Raw genomic sequence first — 8,789 nt, forward strand, 5'->3', positions numbered from 1 at the left:
GGGGATACCAACAGATTCCAGCAGAAATAAACCCTCTCGGTACCTTGCAAAATGCTTGGTAACGGGGAGAACAAAGCTATTCCATACTTAGAAGAATTCTAAATATGGAATGGCAGTTCCCCTCGGATGGTCAATTCATCACTTGGGTTACAAACCTAGTATGAAAGACCCGAGATTGGGGGTTCATTTCCAGGTCGGCTCCCAGGTACTTTCTTTTAACCAGAGGAGTACCAGAGATGTCTGGTTGATAGACCGGTTAGAGAGAGGGATGAGACTTTAATCTCACACCAATCTTTAAGACTAAACCAATATCTGGTTGTAGTATTACAATAGATGAGAATGTTGGCCCGGGTTTTCCCCGGAACCCAAACAATAATAAACCACTAGAACACACAGCCATGATAGGTGAAGTCAAACCAGGCTATCACCCATACCAGTCTAACCTCCTTAGATAACATCTAAGGGTAGGTAGGAGAATGACACGGGGAATACCAGACCGGGTCAAGGATACGGATACAAGGATGGAAGTTGGCTCTTGAGTCGCAGCACTCAGATTAACTTTGAGTGCCAACGGTACACTGCTTTATATAAAGGGCAGTAAACAAAAGCCAAAACAACCCGGCGGAACTGTATCACAAAACGCACGAAGTTACAGCCGCAAGGCAGACTTCCCATACATACTCTATCTACTAAATTCTTACGGAATGATGAAACCTATTCTAGAGCAATCCCTTTCTCCGTACCAAGGTAAGGTGCTATTGTAGTCTACCTATAGATCTTCGCTTCCTCTCTCTATCGATCGAGTGACTTTCACTTCCTTCCCCCAACCATTAAAGGAACTGGGCTTCTTCTTGAAAGAAAATACCTGTCAACATTGCTAGTCGAAGAAGACTTCCCCCAACCATTAAAGGAAAGGGTCAAACCGATCTCATAGACCAAGGTACATGTACGCTAAGGCCAATTCCCTTCCTTATGGGGCAATATAAGCTCATCTGCTAGGGGCCCCTCTACTATAGTAAAGACCCGCTATTTCTTTACTGGTACCGGGAGGTCTATTCCATAAAATGCCTGTGAGCAAGCACTTTCTTTCCTAGGGCTAATGCTTCGTTTCGTATAAAAGCATCCTTCTTGAGTACAATTAGAGCGTCATATCTATATGACGGAGGGGGTTTATACGTACTAGGAAAGACTCTATGGCTATAGATAGTTCGTCTTCCGATCTCCTTCCTATCTACAGCAAAAAGAGGAACTCGTTTTACTAAAAAGTAGCTTCTTTCTTGGGTAATAGTACCATCTAAATGTCTTCCCTTTCATTACTTCTTTCACGACGAGAGAAGGGCGCCCGCATCAGTCTTTGTGGCGGAAGGAAGGCCAGTTAAAGCCCTTACTTTATGAATAATGCTTGCTTTGAGGAAGTCTTGTCGGGCAGAAAGAGTTATCCCTTTCCCGGTTGAGTTGTCTGAAAGTTCGCTCCTAGTTCTTGTTCTTGATTTCTTCCTCGCCAATAAGCAATAGGGCAAGCATTCGATCTTGAATACTATCGTACGGCAGCGCTTTATTCTATTATATTATTAAAGCGAGCACTTTCTGATTATCCTGCGAGCTAAGGAACTATGGGAAGGACTAGCATTGAGATGAACTGAAAGCTATCACTCAACGGAATCAATCATATATAATAAGATCAGAGACTTGAATACACTTTACTATACTATAAGAATACTTAAACTCAAGCAATAGAAAAGAACTTCGAAGCGCATACAAACAAGCAACGGATAGATTCCAATCTTAGAGAACATACCTTAACTCATCTTACAGAATCACACAAGGAATAATTCAATAACAATAATGCCAATACAGAACACTCTGAAAGTATACCAATAGAGAATGCGAAAGGAAAGCAAATTTCAATCAAGAAGGAGTGACTGAATAATTTGCTTAACACCAACCAGTCTGAATCCTACTCTTCTGAATCGGACTTATGAAAAGAAAGATGGAATAAGGAGGATTCATATGCTATCTCACTACCCCAGCAAGCCGACACATGAAGACGATAGAAAGCGACAAAGGAGCTTGGCTCAGCACAAAATATATTATATATATAATAGTTCTTCCACCTCTTTTGGATTCCTAGACAAGAGTCTTATTAAAATCCCTAAGAGAGTAGATGTTGAGGAATGAAGGGGAGAAGAGGAGCCGTCCACTTTAGGGAAAGGGCTTTGATCAAGAGCCTTTCTTCTTTCTCAAAGTCTAGATGGAAAGAAGGATTGAGAACAGCTGCTAAGAAACCAAGCAAGCAAGAAAGAGTAAGTCATTATCGAAGAAAGCTCCGTCTTCGATCTCTCACTGGACATAGGATCAAGGGACGAGAGAAGGTCGTAGGGTACCTACCCCAAGCAAAGAGAAAAGTAGAAAAGGTCATAGTCCGAGCTCTCTAAGCACGAAATAAGGTTTATGCGGGGCTGGAACCTTCCTTTATTGTGCTACAGCAGTAGAAGGATTAGAGAGCCTAAAAAAAGGGTAGCATAGCTAAATTCCTCCATAACACTAAGACAATGATGACTTTCTCTCGATCAGATCGTCCTATGAGAGCGAGCATCTTTGAACCTTTTTAGCCAGTTTCTTGCCAAGCGGTTGAAGTTCTCTTTGCTTCTTGGGGAGCTGGTTGAAGTTTTAGTACTTTCTCTCCGGTAATTGGAGTTTTGTTCTATATGCCTTTCGCCCATCCTGTATTTCCCCCCTTCGTTATTTAGGAAAGTGAGTGAGCAAGATGTTCCTGGCTGAACCCTTGACTTCGCTTCGTACAAAGCAGCTAGATTTTCATCTCCTCCCGCTTTTCCTACTAGCCTCGATGGCTTTCAAAAAAGATACCTATCCATTATTAAAGTAATAGAATCCCTATACAAAGCTCTTTCCCTTGTGACCGCGGAAACAGCGAATATCATGAAAGCCCTCACCTATTTCAAACTTGCCTTACTGTCTTAACTTCTCTTTTTTGTTTTGCAAAAAGCTTAGAGTGGAACAAATCTGCTCTTATCTTTATTTGAGGCTTGATTCGCGGATTTCCCTTCCAACGGGGTTAGCAAACAGTCCAACAGCTACCCTGAGAGGGCACTCACTTTATCAATCAATGATCACAAAAACAGGCTTCCCAAAGATCTATATCCCTATCCCTATATAAATATAACACTTGACAGATTCCCTCTAAAGGCTAATGGTACTGCCTGGAGAGAAAGCATACTCTATATTGGAAGAAAGAAAGTCTTACCTCGGGATGGCGAAGGCCTTGACTTTAGGATAAGACTGACTGTTATTAGCTCGTTACGCTCTTTAGCTTTAGCCCGTTTAGATCGTTATACATGCTATTAATAAATAGAATAAGCAGGCGCTTAGCCCATTATCTGTAGTAGTTCCATTGATTTACTACTATATATAGGGTTGCCCTTTCTTCTACAAGGAGGTTGACTCTACAGAAGGAGGGTGCCTTAGGAAGAAATGGAAAAGCCCGAAATGGCACCAGAACTTATATCCTAAGTCTTAAAGTTGAAAGTAAAGGTCGCCTCAGAAAGAGAATTGCATAGTTCCAGTGGCTGTCTTTCCTGAGGGCCTCTCATCAACTAGCTATCGAATCGAAGAGGAAGGAAGAATGTCAACTATATCGACAAGTCAGAGCTCATTCACGAAGAAGAGAGACTGGGCTCAGACTTACTGGCACAAGGGTCAACCCCTATTAAGTTAAGGGGGAAAAGGTCAAGGCTTAGGCTGCTGAGTTACTTCTCCTCAGTCTAGTATTCTTGGCGATAGAATCCTTAAAGGAAGGGCGTTTAGCTGTACGCAGGTTTGGAAATCAACTATCACCGACTTTCAGTTCGATCCCATTCTCCATCTTAATAATAGAATATAAGGCTTCCCTACAATTCAAGAGCGGACACTTCCTCATTCCGGGTCTCAAATCAGTAGCCAAGAGTCCATAGACCGCATCTGCGAAATCTCTTCATTTATGATAATTCAGGTGCCCCTTCTCGTCTCGAGTTGAGGTTGCTAATGTCCCCACCTTCACCCGCTTTTAGAAGTGTATTCTAACCCCTGTAGATTTCTCGGCACAGGTTTGTTGGATAGATTAAACCTCTGCTCTTTTGGTCCAAACTTCCTTCCTCTGCATTTCTGCTGGGAAGAAACTAGAGTAGTTGTCAGAGGTGGTCGATCTCTTCCAAGAGTTTGCGCTTGGTCTCCTTGGGGTGAAGGCACCTTTGCCCGGAGGCTTGATAGGTAAGGGGTCAACTAGGGAATGAGTACCCGCTTTGTCCTTCAACAAGGAGAGGTTTAGCTCGGAACTAACCTATGGTGGGCCTCTAATCCTAGGCCGGCTCAACCGCTCAAGAGAGGAGGCTGCCTTTGCTATCACTGCTAGGACAAGAAGTCCAACTATGAGCTAGAAGCCGAAAAGCAAGAACCTAAACATTTGATTGTCAAAAAGTAATGCGTCCAAAGGCTCTATATAATTGACCACATATGTACTCAAACGCAATCTCATCAGAAATAGCTTATAGTAAAGAGTAGATCGTAGAGTGCCGATACGAGTTCGATAGACTCATTTGGGGAGATTGACCTTAGCTCAACAACCGGGTATTAGGCTCTATGTAATTGACCTCCATCCCAAAAACTTATAAGAGGGAGGATTAGACTTTGTATGAACCTTCTCCTTTACTTACGCATTTGATTCAAGTTAGTTGGGAATTTCCCCTTTGACTTTGAGAGCCCTTGGTAAAAGGTATCCGTCTACGTGTGTGTGATGGAAAAAGATGAAGAAAGGCCCATTTTATGCATTAAATCGCGAGTTTAGATGCCCGGAGATACTACTTGGGATATTTCCTCGCTGAAAGGGGTCCGCTTGATCTTTCTAGGTCTTGACAAGCAGATAAAGGAATGAAAGTCTCAATCCCAGTTCCATATTAAGAAAGTAGACGGAAAGAACTCCCCGACCTTGTTAGGACCCCTTCGGATTGGTCCTCTTCTAGTCGAGTGAGGTGCATACCTTCCCTCTGAAGCTCAGATGGGGGGACATCCTTTCTAAGACGCCTTTCCCAGACAAGGATTAGCTTCTTATCTTCTTGCCCTTGCCTCTTCTTCTTGGTCTCGCTTCTTCTCCAAGCCAACCATCTGATCAAGCCGGAGTGAAACCTGCCTTTGGAGTTGGGGTTGAACCTGTTTAGCCAGCCGAAGAGCTATAAGAAGCTTTTGGATGGAGTGGGACCTGCTTCTTAGGGCAGCAAGTGCTTACGCCCCTTTAGATTAGAGATAGGGGGCCAAAGGACACAGACCGACAAGCTAGATCATCGGGGGAGGTAAGAACCACTTTCTACTCTTGTTACCGGGGAAAGCTCCAACTTGAATAGGAAGTTTCTAGCCGTCTTGATGAGGGCAAGACTAAAATACGGAAGAGTTGGAACTCATGAATCTAAAAGTCCATCCGATCAGCCAGTTGCAGAAGAACCTCGTTGCTGCTCTACCACTCAAGTGATTGAACACGCTGGAATTTTGACCCCTGTGTTCTAGATGGGTATGCTCGTGTTGTTATGAGATATACTTTGAACATTACACGCTAAGTTATCTTCCAAAATATTGAGTAGAGCACCTGCGGTGAAGTTCAAAGTACTTTTGAAATGCTTTAATATTGTCTCACTCGTCACTTCTTCCTTCGAATAAGTAAAAAGTTATACTAATTATAACCTTGGTATCAAGGTAGGAACAAAGAGGAAGGCCTCGTCCGCTGATCTTGAGGTTGGTAATAAGCTAGACCAATGAAGGTGAACAGTTGAACAGTAGTGTAGAGGATGAGAATGTACCTGGAGCCTGGGATCCGGCTGACGTAGAGGCCTATGCACTGTAATTATTCAATTACTGGCTGCTACAAGTTATGACATCTGATACCGATCCATACGGGTAGAATAGAATCTGAAGAAGTGGAAGTTGCTTGCTGCAGCTTGAAATTGCGGTGTCCCTTATTTAGGGCAGGTCACTTGCTTATACTTATAAATAAAAGTGTAAAAGTGACCTCGTCCTCGGCCGAACTTTTGAGGGTTTCCTCTCCCGTTGGTCGATTGTCCGTCTAGTGAGTTAGCGTTGAGACTTTCTCTCCCACCAGTCAAGCCCAGCTGCGGGTCATGGTAAAAATCAACGATATCTGTAAAGTTAGACTCGCTACTAAAGAAAGAAGGAACGGTCGAAGCGAAGGGCTTTAGCCAACTCATCGAGGAAAATCTTATCTATTGATTCTATTTGCTCTTGACGCCACCAATTTCTCTAAGACTAAGGACCGATAGACGAGACGAAACTGGGAATAAAAAAAGATCTCGGAACTCATTTCCCTCAGTCTTTTACGTTGCTGTCCCCCTTCTCTGATTCCGTACTCAATTCCGTGTCACCTGCCTGAACAGACAGATCGTCAAATGGCAACGTATATAAAGAAGTGGCCGGTTCCTCACAAACTGAATTGCTTTCTCGAGTTGCTGTTGCCGAAGCTGAGCTTGAAGAGCTTGTTCTCTCCACTCTTGTTGCTTTCTTTGCTATTGCTTCTGTTGAATGGTTGAGGGCGAGTACAGTCTCTTGATCCTCTATCCCTGCCCGACTTGGGCATTTAGCTACGAGAATAACTCATCTCCTTTAATCCCGCTCGAGTGGAATATAGGAAGCTAGGGAGCTAGGTGAATACCCCGATGAGACCCTTCTTTAACCCGACCTGAAAAGGGATTGAACTCTTTCACCTCTTAAACTCGTTCAAGCGGCATTCATCTTAGCAAGACTATTCTTATATTCAGTCTGAAGACTCCCTTCTGTCGCTCGACATAACTACACTATCTGGAATTCTCCTATATCAGGAAGTGGCCTTTAGGCTCTGATCCCTCTGCCCTTTCGCTTTCCGACCCCTCTTTCTCCGTTGAAGCTATTCCCTCCGCTCCCGATGAATGAGTCACTACAGACTTAAGATGTAACTAGCAGTTCCTTGCTTCTCCACTGTTCTGGCTAATCCATGAGATCAGGTTTTCCATAGCGGTGAATCCTTCCCTCTTTCTTAAAGAGAAGGAAGCCACCAATAGCTACGAGCTGCCGTAAGCGCTCTTGCACTAGTACTGTATCACTACACTAAGAATAGAGGAACTACGAGCAGAAAGTCAAAAGTAGTCGCTCTTCGCCTTTCAAGATATTTCGTATAAAGAGAGAGATTTCCTATTGCCCTGCCTCCAACAGAATTAATGGCACCAACTGATTCAATAACAGGTCTTCAAGCCTCACTCGATTTCCTTTATATGTTGATGGCCGGTTCATTCCTATTTTCTAAAAGAAGCTAGGATCTTCTAATAATTATTAGAATACGGATACCACTAGCCTTATCCAAGACCGGATCACAAAACAGAGGGGTGAAGGTCAGAAAGCCTTGCATCCCTTGCTGGGTTACTATAATAGGCATTCCATCTCGAAAAATAGAAAGCGAAAATACCATCCTCTACTCGATCAGTCCCGATTCGAACCAGACTCGACAAGTCCTGTTTGTAGAAGAGCATCTAATCGAACCATTGACAAAGTAACTAAACGTGCCAATGGAAGAGATCTCTTTTTTCTATCTTTTTCTGATGATATCGTCTTTGTTTATGCGATATTGCTTGGAAGTGATAACTAGAATTCTGGATTGCCCCTTGTTAGTGCTCCACCAGGGCTTTCTAAGAGAAGAGGGCATGCACCCTCTCTCTGTCTTTCTTTGTTTTTATTTTCTAACTAATATGTTGTCCCAAAGCCTTCCATTTGCCTTTCCCTGTAGGAATTCCTTTTTCATTCGTTCTTCTGTTGAATGTAGTCCTCTTGAGCTGAGCTCTCTTTGAGGGCGGATTACATACAATACAAGATTTCTTTCATTTTTGCTCTAGCAGAAAGTGGGGGGTGCCTGACCTCACCAAAAAAAGGGCTTTCCCCAGAGAATCTCCTTAGCCCTGGTACTGTATAGGCTGTCGAGCCTCAATTAACTGCTACTATAGGGTAGCCGCTTGAACTCATAGCTGTGGTAACTGCGCCCTTCGCTCATTGACTATTCATTACCTGAATACTCAAATGAATAGCCATAGCTGCTAAGAACAACAAATGATCACCTTTCACCCCTGATATGATAGTAGTATGCCGGGCAAAAGCTTCCAGGGTCTCATCCCAAGATGAGAGGTTCTTTTTCGCTTTTATGGTATAAGTATTGATGGGAAAGTTGGATCTTCTTTCTATCTATTGATTTTTATTGATAAATAGAAGTGGCCCACCCACTCACGACCCATGGGGAAGTCATCTACGCTCAGCAGCGACAATTCCTGTAAAGACGGGGGCTTATAGAGTCGGAGTTGGTCGTGTCCAGTCATTAGACTGGAAGCTTGAATGTCCTAAAAAAGAAGCTAAGCCAGCCAGTGATCCATAGGCCTTTGTTCGATCGCTTTCGTTCATCAGAAGTAGTGGACAAGGAGTCAGCATCGTGCATGCAATTCCATCGATCTGGTCAATTCATTTCCGCGAGACGCTGCTCCACTCTTTTGCTTTTGCATTGCCATACGAGGAAGATCGCTCAGTTACATGTCAAAAGATATTGAATTTCCGACCAAGCAATTCAGATTGAAATATGGGAATTTAGACCGAAAGATATCCATGTCAGTTAAAGATGTCTCTTTTTTGAGTTATAGGAACAGAGCGAAGGGCAAGCAGCTGAACCCATTTCCTTAATAGAATAGAATGGGGCTAGTTGGCGGACTTGATGTCATCTA

The sequence above is a fragment of the Arachis ipaensis genome, chromosome B8, assembly GCF_059453495.1.
Source record: "Arachis ipaensis isolate K30076 ecotype BB chromosome B8, ASM5945349v1, whole genome shotgun sequence".
Classification (NCBI taxonomy): domain Eukaryota; kingdom Viridiplantae; phylum Streptophyta; class Magnoliopsida; order Fabales; family Fabaceae; genus Arachis; species Arachis ipaensis.